Here is a 22,906-nt window from a genome sequence, read left to right on the forward strand (position 1 = left end):
CACCTGTAATTCCAGTGCTTTGGGAGGCTGAGGTGGGTGGATCACCTGAAGTCAGGAGTTCGAGAACAGTCTGACCAATATGGTGAAACCCCATCTCTACTAAAATTACAAAAATTAGCCCGCGGTGGTAGTGTGAGCCTGTAGTCCCAGCTACTCAGGAGGCTGAGGCAGGAAAATGGCTTGAACCCGGGAGGTGGAGGTTGCAGTGAGCCAAGATCACGCCACTGCACTCCAGCCTGGGCGACAGAACGAGAAACCGTCTTAAAAAAAAAAAAAAAAAAAAAAAAAAAGGAAAGAAAAGAAAAAAAGTCTTAAAGAAGATTTAGAAATTTATTTAGTTAACCTCAAATGTCATTTTCCTCCACAACCAAACCAGGAAATGTTGTTTTTAATATCATCTTTGGGATAAACTTCTATTCAATAAACAGTGACTGGGCCTTTCTTTATGTAAGATTCTGTGACTGATTCTCTGAACGATTTCAAAATGAGGAATATAGATTGCCTGACTTCAAGCAACTTTCAATCTACAGAGAGAGGCAGAAAGCACATACCAACTCAACTTATAAATGTAGAATAGTAAGAAGGAAAGATTGATCTCACCTACGATAATGATGATCAAAACTCAGTAGCTCATGCTTGTAATCCCAGCACTTTGGGAAACTACAATAGGAGGATTGCTTGATCCCAGGAGTTTGAGACCAACCTGAACAACATAGTGAGACCCTGTCTCTGCAAAAAATAATTTTAAAAAATTATCTGGGTATGATGACACACACCTGTGATCCCAGCTATTCAAGAGGCTGAGGTGAGATTGCCTGAGCCCAAGAGGGCCGGGCTACAGTGAGCCATGATCTTGTCACTGCACTCCAACCTGAGTGACAGAGTGAAACCCCGTCTCAAAGAAGAAAAAACAGCATGAAAGTGGGTCTTGAAAGTTATGTTGGATTTGAATAATTAAATTCATTCTTGCACACATGGGGGATGCCTTGGGTTCTTATGCTATTTCTTGTAGATGACAAAGGCCATATTCATCACAAATCCTTAGCAGTTCTGAGGGTTTTCATCACCATCCCTATTCTTTGTTACACAAGTTAAAAGCATCTGGCCGATTCAGTGATTTAATCAGCCAGATGCATTTTGTTTTCTGCAAATCGTGGTTAGTTGTTCAAAATGAAAAAATTGACTGAGCACCTTGGAATACATTTCCAGGATGACTGGCTGGGATAAGTCATCATGATTAAAATTCATTTTTTCAAGTGCAGAGTTTGACCTTTATATTACCCAAAGTGAATAAAAATGGATCAAATTTCAAAAATATACAAAACTCATTCAAATGTTGACCTAATTTCCCATCTGATATTTAGCCCTGTCTGGCAAAGGTGAGGTTTACAGAGAAGAGCTCTGAGGTGCCCTTGGGGTATAATGTCTGCATTTGTTTTTAAAGGAGAGTGAAAGTTCAGGTAAGTGACAATGGAAAACTGGCTGCAATTATGTTCTTTTTGTCATTCATTTTCAGTTAAAACATTTTGAAACTCATGAGCTATGATGATAAATGGAAGGAAATGACTGAATTGAAAATGTCCTCATTTTATTCAATTATCCTCAGTAACATTCTTTTCACTTTAGTAAAAAGAGTGACCATCTCTACTTTTAATATCTACTCAAAACAGCTCTTTGGGAGTTCAATCTACTGCTGAGTGCTTGGCTTGTGAACATGCAATGTGAACAATTGCAGCGACTCAGCCATGCTTGGAATATACTGGAGCTTTGATTATCAAAATATGGTGATGGACCAGAAGCAACAGTATCACCTGGGAGTTTGATAGAAATGCAACATCTCAGGCCCAGCCCAGGCTTCTTGACTCAGAATCTGCATTTTAACAAGATCCCCAGGTGTTTTGTATGCACGTTAAACTCTGAGAGGCCCCACACTAGAGTTTGACTTCAAGGGAAAATAATGAAGAAAAATACCACATCCTGCAGAAATGTAGAGCTAGTGTTGAAGAGAAACAGTCCCCAAAATGATTAAGTATACAGAGAAGTTTTTGCATCTGTGTTGTTTTGCCTTGGCGTTTAAACAGGGTGATTTGATCAGCAATCACTTCCATAAGGAAAAGAAGCTTAACTTCTCTTTCCTCCATCGAGATCTTTATGGTTCTGCGTCACTGTTTTTGATAGGCCTGGGGCCTGCAGTTTGAGACAAAGAAGAATAGCTTGCTGCTGACACAAACAAGACAGTAAGACTCAATAATTCAACTGCCACCTGCCAATTCATCCTCCTTTTAAACTCAATTCTGAAGAATCTCCAGAGCCTGACCATCTCCCACCTGGCCCACTGCGGCCATTCAAAGGACTCAGCTGCGATGAAAATTGCTGATAGGACTGATGGGGCTGATAGAAGCAGACAGGACAGTGGGGAGGGCAGGGCCCAGCCATTGTTGGCAGCTTCCCGCTGCTTACCATTAAGGGTTTTTCTAATCCATCAACAGTTCCTTTTGAACTTTGGTTCACAGACCCATCCCACGCCAGAGTAGTTAGTATCTCCAGATCTTCGTACTCTACGATGCTTTGAGCAATGAGGTTGACTTGTAAACTCATCCACTTTTATTTGAGAGAAATCAAAGTTGTACACAGATGTGAGTAAGAGAAGAAAGAAACTTTCTCTCAGTGTGTGCTTCCTAAACCTTCATAAATTCCAGGAGAAGAGCATGAGATTCCGGGTCCACTTAAAGATACTCAGGGGAACTTAGCCAGTGAACCAGATGTTAGGGTGATATTTATTAAAGGCAGGGCCTCCACATATGAGTTTGGGTCTTTTATCTTCTGTTGCCCTCATCTTACCCATGTATATAGCCATGTGCCTTTGTGTGTGACTGGATAGGATGTTATTGGAAAGTTATGTTTCCATAACTGCTATGATCATTCATGTGGTCGGTGGCCCCTGAGGACCCAGAAAGTTGTCGCTCATGAAAATATCTCTTTGAATCAAAACAAGGATGTGGGCTGGTCACAAGCAAAGAACTCATCTGTGTACAGATAGTATGTAAATTAGTCTCTTCTTTGAAGGTGTCCAGCAAAAACGTGTGAATGTTCAAGGCTGGGGTTCTAGCATTGGTCTTTATGAGATCTTGGGGCTGGTGTTTTACTTCTCTGGACTTTCTTCTATTATTCTTAAATAATGAGTTTCAAATTAATGTCTACAGAACATTGTTCCTAGGAAATTAAGTATAGAAGAGACAGGAGTGTTCACAATGAACAATGAAATGCCAGGAAACACTAGGTACGTGAGCTGCTTTCCCTTGAAACATCTCAGTGTCCATTACATGTTACTGTAAAAGGTGAATATCTAAGAGGAGATACAGCATACTTAGCCTCCCCAGTCTTTGACTGAGATGACCTCTTCCTAGGGTACTATTTACATCCCCTGATGCATGGTGGGAAAGGCTATTGTGGATAATCTCCAAGACATGTGTCAGGGCTGATATTTTATGATTCTGTGATCTTGAGGACAGTCCATGTTTCTCCTTTATTTCTTCCTGGACAGGACTGTCCAAACAGCTTAAGTAGTAAGGAAGTAATTAATATTTTGGGCCACTGCACTGCTGGTTTCCTATGCCTCCCTAACTTGCATTTAGATAAAAGCAATTTGCTCACAGTTAAAAGTCAACTTTGAATTCAAAATAGGTTGGATAATAAATTGACTTAATGGAAGAAAGCTGCTTTTTCATTATGATTCACTCCAAAGTAAGATCTGTATAAGTTTACACCAGAGGTTTAAAATAAAATTATTTGCTTGAAAAGAGAACAAAATGCCTATTACCGGATAGTCAGTTTAAAATCTTTCTGGGGCTAGCCTCTCAAGACTCAATCTTATATCCTTCTTTTTCCCCAAACAAATGATACAGTTGTTATGGCCATTAAGTGGGATTATTTCATTGGGAAAATATTAAAGCCAGAAAATTGTATGCTTTTGGTGTTTGTACTGAAGCTTTGTAAATTAAGGTTAATACACATACACACAAATAGAGCGGGTTAAAACTCCCATGCTGATCAGTAGGGGGATGGTGCCTGTGAATAGCCACTGGATTTCAGCCTAGACAACACAGCGAGACCCCATCTCTAAAATATAAAGTAAATATGTTCTGCTAAAATGAATCATAATGGTATATTATTTCAAATTTTGAAGAATTATGAGATCAAAAGAATTCTAGGTTAAAAGGATAACAGTGCTTGCAATTTCTTCTGGCTTCTAAGAACTGGGCTAGAATAAAAAGAAATAATACATTCCTAATTCTGCTTTAACAGATGATGATGTGAATGTGTTTGGATTATCATTTTTAGAGGGCTTTCTCAAACTGCAAACTTATTGGCATATTTTCTTTTTCTCCTTTTCAAAAATTGGTAAACTTCTCTCTACTTAAAATGACACATCCACTTTTGGGGAAAGCTGTTAAATTGTTTAACTTCAAAATCAGCTATATTCCAGCCTTCATATGGGCGGTTCCTGGAATCAGTCTAATTTCGAGCACTCATTCCTGGCTAGAGCTTATTATTACTAGAAGAATTCGTGCTGACAGGCAGAGACAAAAAGGTCACAGGGAAGGTGACTTTTCAACAGAAATGTGATTTATATGCTATAATGCACTCTATTATTATTAGATAGGAATGGAAGTTCAGGGAAAGCCTCTTATTTCTGCAAGTTCAGACAGATTTTAGGGGGAAACTGTGCCGTGAATTTCTATTTCACCATGAATGAGACTTCATGGGCACAGTGCAGACAAAATTAGAGCCAGATATAGAAGCCAAAGTAATTTTATGTTTTAGGTTAAACTAGCTAAAATATTTGATTTTGAAAGAGTAGGGCAATATTGCATTTATACACATAAAAGTGATTTTTTTCTCAAATTACTGGTTTTTACTTAAATTTACTTAAATTATTGGTTTTGAAATGCAACGTCTGTTAATAATGATATGTTATGCAGCTAACAACCACTGCCTTTGCAGTGGTAAATGCCTTTGTATGTTTTTGTGTTGTTTTATTTTTCTGTGTGTTAGAGAGAGAGAGAGCGGAAGAGAAGAGGAGAAAGGGAAAGAAGAGCCTTAAGTAGAGCTTAGAATCAAGTATAGTTTAGAATATGATAGATTTTCAAGAGTCAAACCCAGCTTTAGAGTTATATGCCAAACACTAAAAAACAAAAAAAGGCTAATAAATTAAGATGACATCACAAACCACAAAGTGGGCCCTGCTCCTTTACTGTCGTTAAAGATGCCGGTCACGCTGGCATAGGCAAGAGCATTTTCTTGCCTGGAGCAGTATCCCAAGTTCTACAGTTCATCCATCTGCAACCTGTTGACCATGTTTCACATTGGTGATGAATTATACTCCATTTCCTCTGTCTAATCCTTTTCATTTATTTATATTTTATGGAAGAAACATAAAAGCCTCCTTAGAAAAATCCAACTGTTTTTGATAAACCTTGTCATGTGCAAATAATGGAGGCTTGTCAAGGCCAGGCTTTTCTGGAAATTTATACCTTCCAATAATAATTAAAAGGAAAGAAAGAAAATCGGAAACAAATAAGAAAGATATTGAATTGGATTCAAAGCGTGTTTGTGGCTTTGAGTCAGTGACAATAAAGCATTTTCTAACAAAAAGTGTTTAAACATGGCAGTGTAACTAACATCCGTGTTCAGCTTGAATTTTGGATTTTTCAAATAGTAAAACCATGACTTCAATTTTTAAGCCTAAGGAAGAAAGAAAGCATTTCATTCTCAGAAAAGCATTATAGTAACAGTCTGGTTGAAGTACAATGAGAAAGTGCTGGACAGCAGGATGAACCGTTACCCAATAAAGGACCTTAAAATAAGCTCAGAAAAGATTCTCAGCAAGAGGTTTTTAATTATTTCCACAGAAGTTAAATTTATATAAAGAAGATACACACTTTGGCTACTCATGGAACATACATATCTGGGATTTGATTCTGTAAGTATTTTTATCCATAAATTCTTTAAGGGAAAAATGATCACTTTTATGTTGATTTCTCTTTTGCTTTTTTGCATATTTCTATTAAATTAATAGAAACTCTTCAGCTAATTATTAATAGTTCTATTTAATAGATTTCATTTGCTTTGAAATCCTAATGGAATATATTCCCCATTTTTACCTTTTATTTCCTTAACAGTATGCGGCTACTATTCACAGTAGTAGTTTTCAACCTGGCTGTATTCTGTAATACAATTGTCTAGGGAGCTTCTAAAAATACTGATGCCTGGCCTCACTTCACAGCAGCTGAAACCAGTCTCTGGAAAGATGACCCTGGGCATCTGTGTTTTCAAAGTTTGTCAGGTGATTCTCAATTGGAGAGAGGTTCACTCCCATTTCTTTATGAGATTAGATCAGAATTATCTTAGCGTCAAATAATACCGTGGGTCCCAAAAGTTTACATTCATTTAAATGCCCAGGATTTCACTACTTTTGATCCTTAAGGGAATGGGGGCATGATTGGGGCTGGAAATTCAGAATCCTGAGTTCAAATCCAGACTTGGTAATTCACCTAAAATATGATAGTGATCTTGCCTCTAAAAAAGACTGAATAATAACTTTCTTAGAGGGCTGTGGGGACGATTAAGATAATTTAAGAATGTACAGGATCCTACAGATTAACCCAGAATGCATCTCTACTGTAGTGTAAGTGGATTTGTCAGGAGGGAATCTAAAACACCATGTGGTGAAGGGTGATACCTGTGTTTTCTGTTGAAATGGTCTTGGTGGGGTAAAGTCAGAAGTGAATGAAGGAACAGCTCTGTGACTAAAGGGAAACATTATCAATTACAGTCATGTGCTGCATAACAACATTTCGGTCAACAATAGACTCCACATACAACAGTGATTATAATACCACGGTTTTACTGTACCTTTTCTATGTTTAGATACACAAATACTTATGATTGCCTACAGTATTCAGCACAGTAACATGCTTTACAGGTTTGTAGCGTAGAAGCAACAAGCTCTACCATCTAGATTTGTGTAAGTATATTTTGTGACATTCACATAACCACAAAATCACCTAAGGATGCATTTCTCAGAATATATCTGCATCATTAAGCGACACATAACTGTATTGGAAAAGGAGAGAGCTTCTGAGACACAGTTTGTATGTCAAAAAGAGAGTCCTCAAGGTCATGATGACTGAAATCTCCAGTGACTTGGAAGATGCATCCATATGGAAATCATGAGGCCTGCAAGGGTAAATATAGGTGATCACCTCACTTCCCACCCCAGATCTTCTTTCTTTGTCCAGGAAACAGAAGAGAGAGATTTGTAACAAAGATTGCTGTACTTTTGTAGGAGAGAAGACTAAGAGAAATCAAGTACTCACAGCTGTTATTGGGACCCTCTGGTACACTCCAGCTGGTGTGTTCTGCTTTGAGTTACCCACATTAAACATCTGGTGGAGGGCTGCCATCTCTAGATATTCCAGAAATGTGGCTTCTCTTCCATTCCCCACCATCTAATTATTATCTCATTTTATATCCCTATCAGCTGTACTCATCTCTTGAAGTCTTCTTTGTATTTTCTTTACAACCTAGAACATCCATGTAGTTGATTGCTCAATACATTTCCATTGATTAGCTATTAGTTTGCTAAGGCTCTGGTTAAAAAAAAAGTACTTGGATCGAGTGGCTCAAATAATAAAGGTTTATTTTCTCCCAGTACTGGAAGCTAGAAGTCTCAGGAGAAGATTTCAACAGGGTTGGTTTCTTCTGAGAGCTTTGAGGGAAAGATCTGTTTCATTCCTCTGTCCTTGGCTAGTAGACGGTCATCTCCCATCCGTGTCTGTGTCCAGATTTCTTCTTATCACAAGGATACCAGTCATATTGAATACTGGCTCACCATAGTGATCTCATTTTAATTTAGTCCCTCCTGTAAAGACTTGTTTTTAAATATGGTCATATTCTGAAATAATGGGGGTTAGGACTTCAACATATGAATTTGGTGGAGGAAACATAATTTGGCCCATAACACGGACTAAATGATGGATGAGTAAATATATGTTTGATAGAGAAAGAATAAATGAATGCATACAAATTATTTTTGCATGGTCAGCAGGAATAGAGGCTTTAAAATTTTTATATGCAACCAAAATCTCCTAAACAAAAACAAAAGTAAACCACCACCACCACCACCAAGACTTGTAAATTACAACTTTTGTTTCAGAAGAAGCCTATTTGTTTATCTGCCTCAAAACAAGGTCTTGCTACATTGCCCAATCTGGAGTGCAGTGGTGTGATCATAGTTCACTGGAATTTCAAACTCCTGAGCTCAAGTGATCCTCCCACCTCAGCCTCCTGAGTAGCTGGAATTGCTGGCATGTGCCACAACATCTGGCTAATATTTTTATTTTTTGCAGATACGGGGTCTCACTATATAGCTCAGGCTGGTCTCCAACTCCCAGTCTCAAGCAGTTCTCCCACCTCAACCTCCCAGAGTGTTGGAATTACAGGTGTGAGCCACTGTGCCCAGCCAGAAACCTACTTATTAACTTTTGCTTTTAGAACTTCCAGAGGTATCTCTATGAAGTCAGCATGTTCAGGAACACTGTTTAATACAAATATTTAAATATATATATATATATATTTAAATATATATATATATACACATATATTTGTTTTGTTTTGTTTTGTTTCCTGTAGTAAAAACAGGATTTGAGGACCAAAAACAAGTGTTGTAGATTGTTTTCCTCTTTTCTCAAATAATTTTTAACTGGGGCCCTTAGCAATGATGCACAATTTGAGGACACGGATAATACCTTTGAAATGTTTAATCTCAGACATCTCCTGCCTAATCACCTTTTCTGCAGGTGATTTCACATTAAACTAGGTTTTTTGCCGGGAGGGGGAATGAATCTCAAGATGAGTGCAGTAGCTTCTGTAGGAATTATTTTTGGGTACTAGACCGCGGGAAGCATGTATCCAGAAGTGGCTAAGCTGAGAACAGGTTAAACGACCTTAAACCTACATCCAAGGGAGAACATCATGCAAGCCACAATAGCAGTGTCTGCTAGGCAGATCGAGAAGGAAAATTCTCCACCAGCCCTATTAATTTTCAAAGTGCGTGAGAAGTCAGTAGATTGTTCTGATGCATTAGCAAAGATATAGAATCTGGCCATATCTGATCCCTCCAGCTGTGGATAGTGAGGTCAAAGACATGAAAATAAGCCACAAAAAATCCTTTTTCTCCAGAATTGTACCTATCAAAGAAGACAATACCACAGATAGTGTAGAATACTCTGATTTTAGTAATGTATTAGATCCGAATCACTGTGGCCAGTATACACACCGTATGTAGAAAACCTCTCTAGGTTTCATGGAGGAGCTAGAAATGAACAAAGTCATGAAATTTGTAAAAGGCGTCACTAACCATATGTGAGCATTCTCCAGATGGAACTGCGTAAAAGTTTAGCAATGTGTATGTATAGCAGTCTTGTGTTATAAGCACATTTATTCACTAAACATTTTCTGTGCACCAGGAAAATTAAATAAATAAGCTATCATTCATCCAGTTCATTAACTTGCTTTCTAATTTTATTTCTGTCACATTTCTTCAATTTTCCCATGTAATTATACATGGGGAAAATTTATTTTTGTCTTAGTTCCTTATTTTTCAATGTAATTATATTGCTGGACTATGAAATTTGTAGCAACAACACCTAGGTTGATGTTTTCAGAGACGAAATAAAACTAGTTGTTGGTACCATCAAAACTAAGTTTTATTAGCGATCCATCAAAATAATCTTTTAAATTTTAGCCATCATCATTTCAAACTAATTTTAAGTTCTAAGTTTAGTTTTCATTTTAGCCTTATGCATAGACAAGCAGTAGCTGATCAGTAGCATTAGGACTAAAAGTCATTACAAGTGAAGAATATGTTTTAAAATAATGATGACAATGTCTCCAAATTAGATATAAAGCATTCTGAAGTATCTGAGTTTAAGCTTGATTTAACAAGGCCTCATGGCGGGGGTGGGGAGGCAAAATGAAATTAACCACTGTTTCTAAAATGTATTTTAAGAGACAAATTTTTAAATTGTATTAAATATTTTAAAATTATAAAGCTTATTTTTTTTACATCTATGACACACCATTTTCACCAGAAACTGCCCCATATATCCCTCGATGATTCAAAAGTCTTCCATTTTTCATTCTTTGACCTTCAATCATAAAAATGCATTCTTCTACTCATACGTACACACATATGCTTCTATTGAATGCATGCCCCAATGCCTTCACAAACTACTTAGTCTCTGATTTTGAAATCTGAACATCTTTCAGTTCATTCATACTTGCAAAATCTTAATTCACATCAGAATCAACTGGAAAACATAATGCCAGCAACTTCCAGTGAAATAGAACATCTAACAGGGAACAGAGGCACATGTTGAATACCAGAGGGTTTGATAAGAGAAGGCTTTCACTATTCATCTGGGGAAACATTCAAGAGGCGTTTTGAGATTTGGAGACATGTATTCTCCTTTCAGATACCTTAACTCTTAACACAGCCTTTAGACTTGGGCATGAGTAGCAAGCAAGTGCCTCCAGATAAGCTAATCTCCAACCAGGTGAAGTTCTCACCTGGCAGTTTAGAAAGTGGGATCTGAACAGCTAAATAATCAAATAGATCTGCAAACCTCTCAGTGAACCCTAGCCAACTCTTAGATGCACTTTCAGCAAACCTGGGCTGAGTTTGGAGAAACTCAAAGCAATTTTATGGTCGCAGATGGAAACCAGTCCCAACTCAGCAGTTTAAATGAATCTGAAAGTCAAGGGCCATCTCAAGGGCTCTGAACCCAAGCAAACCAAAACAATGTAATGATTCCCAGGGAACGATGGAAGTCCTCAATGCATTGTGTTGGCAGAAGCTAAACACAGATTTGTTTTATATTATTCAAAAGCGGTAAGTGGGAAAATGAAAGACTGTTTCTTAGTTTGTCTGGAAGATCTGTATTATTCAGAGGCAAAATGAATAGGCTTTCAAGCATTTCTTCCTTAACATAAGCACATTTCTAAGAAAATAACTGAGACTTTTAAACTAACTACAACAGTTATATTAAGAGGTTAACAATTAAACATAGACCGAAATGACTCTTTCTAAACTTCTCAGAATTTCAGGGATAAGGCTGAAGGTCAGAAGCTGTCTATAACCTTTGTCTCAGGAATAGAGTTTCAGGACTGAATTACTCTATCTATAGTCCTTGACATCTGGATTGGAATTCCATTTCAGTGTTCTGGTTGACCACCAGGTTCCACATGGTATCAGGTCAATGCCTTGCACACTTGGTGTAACTGGATGCTCTTATTGTGAGAACATCTGCAATACAGACAACCAGAAAAAGAATACCTTGACTTCTGAAAACATGCTCTTGGGTTCTTCCTAAGGATGTTAATAAACCACAGTGCCAATAGTTCACAAGAGAGGGCTCTGTTTGTGGGGTGTGTGTGTGTGTGTGTGTGTGTGTGTATCTGTTTATCTTTCAGCAAAGGGGTTGTAGCTTGAAAAAAAATTTTATACCTTGACTAGCTTTGAATTCCTCAAGAAAGTCAATTATTTTTTTATTCTAATGACTCCTGGTTTTAAAATCTGTTAAAGATCAAAGTATCCCAATTTGTTTATAGAAGGGAGACAAGAGTTATAATGACCACTATGTAACTAGAAATTAGATAGTCTTATTTGACATCTATTTCATAGACCTTTTTGTGAAAAGTAAATAAGAAAAAAAATCCAGTTTCCACTATATATTGAAAGCTCACTAATTGTTTGTTTGTTTGTTTTGAGATGGAGTCTTACACCTCCACCTCCCAGGTTCAAGCAATTCTCCTGCCTCAGCCTCCCCAGTAGCTGGGATTACAGGTGCCCGCCACCATGCCTGGCTAATTTTTTTTTTGGATTTTTAGTAGAGACGGGGTTTCACTATGTTGGCCAGACTCGTCTTGAACCTTTGATCTTGTGATCTGCCCACCTCAGCTTCCCAAAGTGCTAGGATTACAGGTGTGTAATCCTGTAATTACACCCAGCCAAAGGCTCACTAATTGTTAACTTTCTTCATTATATTCACCACCACCACCACCAGCAACCCCACCATCATCATTTTTGTCATTATTTATCTTCTATCAGGGCTCATTACCACAAACACTGATGCCCTCAGTTCCTTCTGCAAAAAAGAGGTACAGGCAGAGTAAGGTTTCCATGCCTCTCTAGCTCCCATTCCTCATCTTTGACCTCACTTCGGAAGCATCATTTCCAAACTCACCTCCTGAGTGTTCTTAAGTATTCTCATGTTCTTTCTACCAACTTTTCTATTAAAAACTTGGAACCAACCCAAATGCCCATCAATGATAGACTGGACAGGGAAAATGTGGCACTTATATACCATGGAATACTATGCAGCCATAAATAATGATGAGTTCATGTCCTTTGTAGGGACATGGATGAGGCTGGAAACTATCATTCTCGGCAAACTGACACAAGAACAGAAAATCAAACACCACATGTTCTCATTCATAGGCAGGTGTTGAACAATGAGAACACGTGGACACAGGGAGGGGAGCATCACACACTGAGGTCTGTAGGGGGGAACTAGGGGAGAGACAGCGGGGGGTGGGGAGTTGGGGAGGGATAACATGGGGAGAAATGCCAGATATAGATGATGAGGAGGAAGGCGGCAAACCACAATGCCATGTATGTAACTATACAACAATCCTGCATGTTCTTCACATGTACCCCAAAACCTAAAACTCAATAAAATGTATATATAAAAAAAAAAATAAAAATTCTTTGGGTAGCTTCTAATCTGTGCATGCCAATCTTTTCTTTAGGGAAAATGGCTACTTCCTTTTAAATATTCTGTGAGTATCAGATAAAGAAGTCATTTAATATACTTATAACACAGTCTATACCTTTAACCAGTGATCTCAAACCTTGCTGCATATTAGAAATACTTTTGATAAATTAAGACAAAACCAAACAAAACTCCTAAATCTTAGGCTCTAATTAGACCAGTGAAATCATAATCTCTGAGGCTGGGACCCTGAAATTCTTTTTTAAAGCCTTTCTCACATTCCTTTACCCCTGTGATTCTAAAATATAAACAGAGTTTAAAACTACTGCTTCATATAAAACAACATGCTTTACCTACATTACAGACATCCAGAGATTCCCAAGAATTGAGTGTTGACACATTGATTCAAAGACTGCTTTGTCACAGCATATTTTCCTACAGTGGCCTTTGGAAGGAATGCTGATGTTTGAAAAGCATCACATATTTTTATATCAAGTTCCTGTAGACATCTACTCCCTAAAGTAGTAGTGTGTATTCTGCACTAGTATCTCCTAGTGCAGAATTTTCTAGATTTTGTCTTGAAGAACACTCTTCCATGAATACACATATTTTTCCTACTTCTACCTTTCAAACCATCCTAGGTCAAATAAGTTTACAAAATGCTGTTTTCCCTCTTGATTGTTTCTGTTTCGTTTTTTGTTTTTGTTTTTTAAGCTGGCTTTATTGAGCAATTACCAGGTACCAAGCATTGCCCTAAGTTCTTGCCCTCATTATTTTACATATTTCTCATGACTCGATGAGGCCGGGTATGATTATTGCTTACCCTTTATAGACAAGGAAACTGAAGCACACAGAGGATCAACGCTCCTTGTGTGTGACCAAACTAGGACCTGAACTTCAGTGTTCCTGATCCAGGGTGTTTGTTCATAAGCATTCTGCTGCAGCCTCCATTCACATTATTCTATTTGAGTCTCCAGAAAGTAGTGCAGTAAAGTTGGTTAACATTATTCAAGCCCCTATTTCTGAAAGATATGTAAACAATTTCTTTTATTGTGTTTGTTGCCGAGACAACCCTGTTAATCTCCTGAGACGCAGTGTTACTAACAAGGGAATATTTTGGGGATTCCTGCCCTAAGGCATGGCTGTATTTATATTTCCATGTCACCTTCCTTGGTGATCCCTTGTATGTACTATGGTGTATTTAGGCTGAAGATTCAAAAACACGGCAGAGTGATGTTTCTGAGTTTTCGGAAAGCTGCAGTTAAGTCACTCTTTCCCTATGGTACAGAATGGGTTTCACAGTGCTTGCTCTGATTGCCAAGGGACTGGGCCCTGCTTGCTCCTGGTGGCTATCCCAGCTCAAAACCTCACACTTGCACCATCTTGATGCCTTCTTTGTATATCCCAGTTGCTTTGTTCATGCAGAGAATGAAATAAAGTAGCTGAAACATGACCGAAAGTGTGATTAAAACTACTTCTGACCCCACCCCCAATTCTGTAATTAGTTTGATGCAGATTTGTCTGCATTCAGCAGATTAGTTTGGCTGAATTAGTTTGATGCAGATACAGTGTGCTTGGTCAGCAAGCAAAGGAGATGGAGAAATCTACACTGAGAACCATTCCTAAAACTGGTGACGCCATACACACAGAAGCCAGCTCAACCAGACTCCAGTCTCAATGCTACAAGTAGGTGAAAACCACATCTGAAATGATTCCCAAGCACACCCTCTCCTCCTTTACCACAGTCACTGTAAAGTAACAACTCTCATCATTGCTTGCCTACATGATTACAAAAACTTCCCAATTGGTCTCTCACTTCTGATGTCTTCTCCATCTATTTATTCTCAACAGCTTGATTAGCGGTTCTCACAGTTCGGTATGCATACAAATCATTTGAGAAATGTGTTGAAAATGCAGATTCCCAACCCCATTTTCAGTTTTGTTCATTAGGGTCAGGGTGGAAGCCAGCCGTCTGAACCCCATGTGTATTTTAACAGTCATTCACCTTTGTGCAGGTGGCTCATGTGCTTTGAAAATTTGCTCCAGGCTGTTATCTAAAACACAGTGTGACATGACATGATTTTTCTTTACAAAGAGGTGTCATTTTTTCTGTAGCAGGAAATGAGAATGGACTGGGAATGAGGATAATGAGAAGTTTTTAGCCTGAGAAGGCAGAATACAGAAGTCAAGAGAATTTGTGTAGATAACCACAATTGTTCTGATACAACTTTCCTGGGAGGCCTGAAGAAATGACTGTATTAATGAATTTTAAAAAATAAAATGTGAAAGCTCACGCTGGTGGTGGTGTAGAGTTTTCTGTCCAAGCATAAAGCTAGATGAAGTAGCCAAACCTTGGGGAGAAACCTCTTCTCTCTTCATCCTCTTTACTTTAAAAACCACTGTAGATCAAACAATGTGGTCCTTGCAGGAGTGAGAAGGTAAATGTGGGATTTAGATGAAGTCAGTTTTCTAAAAGACAATGCCACTTTTCAACATCAATGACAGAAGCAGAGAAAGCAGAAAATATACGAACTCATTCTTTCCCTTTGAGCATAGTTTTTTGTTCTGAGGCATGATTATTCTCTTTGGACGGATCTATACCCTACAATTCTTAGACTATCAAGACAGGTAGGGCAGAGGTCTAGAGAAAGGGGCTGGAGTCCCTGCTAACCTGAACAATGAAGACTTATCTAATTAATTTCAATATTAATATGGCATTATTCATGCTCTAAGTGATAAAAGAAGCTGTACCCTGATAATGCCATTTTTCTACTTAAAAAAAAAAATAGTGTTTCTCGTGGCTTCTCTGAATAGTTCCAATGCCCCAGTATGACAGAAAACTATTATTCATAGCTGGTGTCTACAAAGAGTTTCCTTCTCATATGCCTCATTCTCAAGCTCATGCAGTCTGGTTATATTGGAAGATTTAGTGGTTTTTAAATCGTTGAGTGTTTTTCAATCTCCACACTTCTTTTCTCTTGCTCGTCTGTTTACCTGAACATTCCAACTACTCATTCTTTAAAACAAAAATCAAATGAAACTTTTCTTAAAAAAAAATAAGCCATGAATGAATTTTCAGGGGAGGATATGGATGTAGAAAGATGCAGTCTTTGTCTTAAAGCCAAGGAGTTAATTGGTGCTAGAGAAGTGGTTAGATGCCTGGTTTTTGTGATCCTGATCCCCTTATTCATATGCCAGTGGCATCCTCATTCAAACTCTGAGTGATGCCACTTTGATCCATTCCTTCATAGGCATTGTTGTCCTGTACCTAAGACACCTGCCCCACCTCCTGTCATACCTGACCCACTTCGTGCGTGTTGCCTTTGCAACTAAGGGACACTAGTCCACGCAACCCACGCCTTGGACACCCCTGCCTCTAACTGTAACAAACTGGCAATTGCAACAGTTGAAACTGATCAGTTCTCTGCCCACTTTACTAGCAAGCTCTATATGCTAAAATGAGATTGGCTACGAAAAGTATTTCAAATATCAGGACTGTTGTCTTTCCTAGTTATTTCTCTTACCCTGGGACGTAACAGGCCGTGGGGATGCTTTGTTCCTGAGGAGGAAGAAAGAAGAAAGAGCCCATTTCAGGACCTAAGGGCACAGAATAGGCAAGCATGGGGGCATAAGATGAACTTCACCTGAAGTAACTCTATTTACTAAGCTACATTTTCAATTTTCAAAAAGCCCTCTGTTAAAGTACATTTTGTAATGACAGAGGAAAATGTAACTTCAGCTTGATGGATGCCCTGAGAGAATGGAATCTGATTTCAGAATTTAGGATATGTGCATTCTTCCTTCATGGATTGTCACTTTTATGCTCATTCTTAACTGTAGCTTCTAGGTATTTCTTATGTCATTAAATACCAGTGGTGCTGCCAGGAGAATAGAAAGTGAAAGGTTTACTTTGTTTACTTTTTACATTCAGCATTTCATCTAGAAGCCCACAGGAGACTTCTGGTTGTATTCACAATGATGATGACAGAAGTTTAAATAAATGCAGTAGAATCCCACTGGTTTGCAGTGTAGTGATGCTGAACGCATGAATGGAAAGCATCTTGGTGGGTTCTCTTTCATGGATGTAAAATGCAGTCATTGATGTCTTTTTTTCTTATAACTTTGTGTTAGGAGCAAGGTCAGAAGAAGAAAACAATGGGCAAAGATGCAAAAATCCTTTCACTGGAACATTGGCTAAATTCTTAACACTTTCCATCCATTCTCCTAGAAGCTGCAGAACACAGATTCTTCCAACACCACAAAATACTGTGTCTTCTCTGCTTAAAGCAACTGGATGTCAGAGATTTAAGGGGTCTTTGTGACTGAGTCTAACATGCTGGGTTAGCAAATGAGGCACCTGACCCAGAGGAGTAAGTGTCTTTTCCAAGGTCCCACAGCTAGTTGGTGGCATCTGTAGGTTTTCAGCCCAGGTCTCCTAACTCTTTGCCCCGTACATTTTTGCACAAATGTTTTATGGCCTCCCCTTGAACTTCTCAGTTGATTTCTTTCCTGGTGTCTGGGGAGATGCTGAACAAGGTTGGAGAGGCAAGATGCTGGCTAGAAAGAATGCATGCACAACACAAAGAGACATGTACCTGTGGAATCCTCAGGAATCATATCCACAAAAATTTGATTCAGTCTGATTACAGATTGGGTCTACTAGAATACACACAGCCTACGCTTTTAGACAAATTGAGGATTGTGAAGTTGACATTACGGCCAGGACACCAGTAAACTGTTTTAGACACTGGGGCAAAGTTCACTCATCTCTGGACTTTAATGAGAGGAGTTGAAGAAGGTGAGTGAATCTGTGGGTCAAATAGAAGTTCTTGAATTTAAAAAGTCAGATCATAAATTGCAATTTGTAGCCAAACCAGGTGAGAGCATCCAGATACAGAGGCAATGAGATAGAAACCCAATGAGAGAGAGTTAAAATTGTCATGGAGTTTAAAACCTACAGGGATGAAAGCGTCATGGCAGCACCATTTTAACCTAGCTCCTCCAACCACAGGCATGTGCAGAGAAGGGCTTGCTCCATACTGTCAGACTGACAAAATCATTGAGAGATTCTCTGTGCTCCAGCTCAAAGGGAATCAGATCCCTATCATCTCCCCCTCCTCACATGAAGTCTTATGGACTTCTCTCTTCATGATTATTTTGGCCCATTCACCATGTCACCTGGTATGAACCAAAGGGTTTCCATCCTAATTCATGACTTTACAGGGATTTCTGTAAAAGGGCAATTTACTCAGCATTCCTAGTTCACATGCTAGACTATTTTTCTCTTCTTTATGATCTGCTTTTCTCCTATAAAAGTAAATTGAAGTAGTTCTAAATGTCCTTTTTTCTTTGTTCTTTATAGTCCAATCCAATAGCATAGTTTCTCTTTCTACCTTCCTGAGAAATGCCATGAATTAATAGTTTAAAATTTTACATATAATTGAGATTCTGTTATTTTAAGGTTATGACTTCCATAAAACAAATGTCAATCTAAATTTTGTGAACTTTATCCTTTAATTTCTCTCCTGAGCTGTTCTTTTTCTCAGATGGTTCCTTCTATTGCCACCTAATTTGATCGTTGCTTCACATATTTTTTAATGCAGTGGGTGAACATTTTCTGATTGGATGTTTATTTCCTGCTATAATTAGAATAGTTTTGTGACATCCTAACTTCTCCTCTTGCCCACTCAGCCATGTAACCTCAGGGATGACTAATCTGTTCTCACCTGGCATCATAGGAGTGCCAAAACACAGCCGGACTGGTGCTAATGAACCCAATATTTTAGGACTTGCTGACAGGAGGGTTCCTTATTCTATGACTACTATCCCACATAGAGCTATCTTGGGAACATGTATTGTGGGTCATAAAAAGGACAGGGCAGAGGAGCATGGTCGAAAATGTCCCAAAACCTCATCATTATGAGAAAAGTGATTCAAAATCCTGGACCCTATTGATCGGTGGTCAGAAACAGCATATTTTCAAAAAAGACTTGAACAGTACTCTGGGTAGCGATGGTTCAATATTAATTCATTGCTTATTCCGTTTATTGTTTGCATTCATTTTATCCATTGCTTTATTGTACTCAATTTCACCCTTTATTTTTCACATTGTTATTGTTAATGGAGTAATTGATGAGGTATGTTCTGCTAAAGTGATGTGTATTTTTTATAGCTGTCTTCTCTAGGTACAGTGAAAACCTTAAAGAACCTTGAAATTAAATGTAATATATTTGCATCTGTATAGTTTTTATTTTAGCATCTGGAAACCATTTAGCCAGTTATTTATTTGAAAACTGGTCTTAGAGCCATAAAAGGCCACGGACTGAAGCTGTGTCTATACTGAGCTACCGAATCAAACCCAGACTAGAAACTATGATTGAATCCAGCCAGAAGGCTGACCCAATGGAAGAGAGCTGCTCCAATACAAACTGGAACCTTCACTGATTCATGAAAGACAAGAACCACCATCTCCATCACCTGAGGTTCAGTTTTACCTCCAACCAGCATTAGCATGGACACAGCAAACCAGTCAATTTCTTGCTGGTTTTCATGATCGTATTTGAATCACAGTCATCATGGGGATCCTAGGAGGAAATATTTTCTCCTGCATGGGGGAACAAAAATCTGAACAAGTTCAATTTGCTATCGAAAGCATATGTGTTATGTTTTCTACAACATTCATCTCAAGGGATTGAGGAGGGGAGTTGGATGATGTAAAATATTTTAAAATTTGGAGAAAATGCAAGAAACACACTGGGGTTGAGTTTGTAAAAAACAAGAAATACATATGAAATATATGAGAGAGTCTTTGAAAAAGTAATTGCTCACATTTCAAAATATAGTTATAAGGTCAAATGTCTGTTAGCACCCTGCCTGACACACAACTGTGCTTGATAAATGTCAGTTGTCTCCCACCTCGTCTCTTACCACCCCTTTCTCACCCCTTCTTTATTCTTTTACTTAATAATTTTTAAGATAGGCTTACTTTTATGGCAAAATTTTATAATTTTAATGAAAAATTTACTGGTATACAAACATGTAGGTTGTACCTTATTTTTCAGCAGTGTCATGGCTGTGTGTGCTGAGGTACATTTTTAAGAATATAGTCATCCTTTACAACCCCATTATACTCTTTATAAAAGGACAAGTACAATGTCAGGTTCTACAATTTAGAAATAATGTGGATAACTGGGAAAGGTTTCAACAATAAGCTTATAGAAAATCCTAAAGGGATGAAACCAGAGAATTAGATAAGACCTTAATCCATACTGTCTTCTTAGAGCTGAAGAAACTGATGTGAATAAAGGGGATATTTTTATTCCAGCTACTACATTATCCTCTCTGGCTCCATGCCTCTAAAGTTCACACAACTTAAAAGCAGTGTACCTTGCCACAGTAGTTACTCGATACAATGTTAGCTCCTCATATTGGACAGACTCTAAGATGACCCCTAATTATCTCCATTTTCTTGTACTGATAACCTGTGTAATTCCTTCTACCCTTGAGTATGGGCTGGGTGATTGCTTTTAACAGACAGAATTCAGTAAAAGTAGTAGATTCTCTTTAAATAATAGATGCTGTAAGATTCTGATTTGCATCTTCCTAGCATTGTTGGCTTTGAGGAAGAAAGCTGCCATGTTCTTCACTGCTCTATGGGCAGGCCCATATGAAAAGAAATTGAGGGTGGACCCTTGTTAACAGCCAGCAAGTAACTGAGAACCTCAATCCAATAGCCTTCAAGGAACTGAATTCTTCCTACAACTGGAAGAGCTTGTTCCTTCTCCATCTGAGCACTCAGATGAGACCCCAGCCCTAAGCAATATTTTGATTGCAGTTCCATGAGAGGTTGTAAGCCAGAGGACCTGTTGCCTATATTTCTGGCCCACTGAAACTATGAAATAATAAATTTACGTTGTTTTAAGCTGCTAAGTTTTGTGGTAAGTTGTTATACAGCAATAGATAATGAATACGTACCCTCTTTCCCTCATCCCTCCCCAGTATGAGAACAGTCCTGGTTCCTAAGCCAATTTTGCTTCCGGAGTCTTACAAAAGTGGGTGTTTTACAATCCCCCATTACTAAGTCTCCCTGCTTTGCCAACATTCTGTCTTTGGATGATGCATTGGACCTTGTGTCTGTACTCTACAGTCCATGTCTCTTGTTGTTTTACCTCTGTCTTCTCCCTTGAATTTCAACCACCAAACTGGAGCCCCGGACTTCATTTCTTCTGCTACTGGACCACATGTGTGTTTGTTCACTAGAATGATGCCCAACTTGGCTTGCATGAACATCTCAGATCTTAAACTCTATACAGATGAATGTTACTTAGATCTTCCCTGCCTAAATTAATCTAATAATCCAGATCCCTTTCTCTATAAATTGGTGGTTATGTTTCCAACCCTATATCCGCAGACTTTGCCTATATTTTTTTCAGGTGCATCTAAACTCTGATCCACACTGTTATATCACTGAATGAAAGTATTGTCAACAGTGCTTGTGATATCACTGAATCAAAGGCTTGGAAGCAAAGCTAAGATCAGACTTTATATATTTGTTTATCCTAGTTCAGTGATTTTTCTACAATCTTCAGCTGCTTTTCTCAAAAGATAAAAAGGCCATAGACCATCTAGCCCATATAAAATAAAGATAATCAAAGATAATTTCTAGTTATATTTATAAAGGTTGCTGGGTTTTCATTTCCATTGGTGATAGAAGAGGAAATATGCTGAAGTGGTGTGACATGTACTGAAAATTATATCTCATGGCAATGTATTCTTGAGAATGACTATAAACTTTTTTTCCAGAGTACATTTTCTTCTATCTAAGATATATTCAGCATTGTTGCACTTGAAGGCAGAAAATGGCTCAAGTGACCTCAAGTACCCAGCATGTTGCTTCTTACTGAGCAAGACTTTAACTAACAGTTTAAAGAAAAAATATAAATCTAACCTTGACTTACAAGGTAAATGAACCATTCAGAAATATTAACTACATAAATAAAATTCAAGAGACAGCACCATTAACATTTTGATAGATAATAAAATCTATTATCTGTAAAGTTGGAAAATAGTATTTGAAATCTTATCTTAAACTGTCTTACTAAAAGGGTTTCTGTTGATATATCTTTTTTCACTTTAAACACAGGCTACTTCCCCAAATAAGTTAAATATTGGAAAACACAATGTTCAAGAGTGAGAAGATCGGGATGAAGTTACGTCTACCTCTTACTGGAAAATAATTAGTTTTGACAAGTCTGCCTCAGACAGGATCACAACTGTGTTATTTAGTCACACATATGTGTGAAGTTTGATTTCATCAACTATAATATTACTTCCTTAGATGTTGGGCAGTTTTAATTGATATTCCTCAAGTGATCAATGATATTAACAGCTAGCAGGTTTTTCATATTTAACAGGTGCCAGGCTTTATGATAATTGTTTTCCACAAATTTTCTCATTTAATCCTTATAGCAACACAATTACTTAAGAACTATGATACTGCCCATGGATCAGATGACAGAATCAAGACTCAAAGAGGTTAAGAAACCTGCCCAAAGCCACATGGCTAAGGGATATAGCCAGGTTACAATCTAAGCAGTCTGATTCCAGAGCTATGTACTCCTCAACACTGCAATACACACTCCCACAGTTAATCTGAATGTAGTTTACAGCAAAGTATTTCATCCATTGATTACAAAGTCACTATTGGACATTTGTTGAGCACTTGTTATGATCAGGCCTTCTGAGGGCCCAAGAATGAATGAGATATGGATCTTGTTCTCAGAGGGCCTACAGGTTGCCATTACAACTTGCTTACAGCATTATTAGTGAAATTACAGGAAGAAGTGCAAAGCCTGTGATTCTTTAAAAGTTGAGATTCTTTCCAAATAATACATGGTTCAATCAGCAGACACTGGCTGTGCCATTGTATACATCTCCTCCTCCCTGCATAAAAATGCAGCACATGCCTAAAGGGTCCTACTTCAGACACCTATGACTCATCACCTGAAGGCTTTCTGGTGGCCCTCACTTATGCAGAGGGGAGGTAGAAAGTTCCAGGAGGTTCATAACCC

This window comes from Aotus nancymaae, unplaced genomic scaffold, assembly GCF_030222135.1.
Source record: "Aotus nancymaae isolate 86718 unplaced genomic scaffold, 86718_ANA_hifiasm-v0.15.2.pri h1tg000008l, whole genome shotgun sequence".
Classification (NCBI taxonomy): domain Eukaryota; kingdom Metazoa; phylum Chordata; class Mammalia; order Primates; family Aotidae; genus Aotus; species Aotus nancymaae.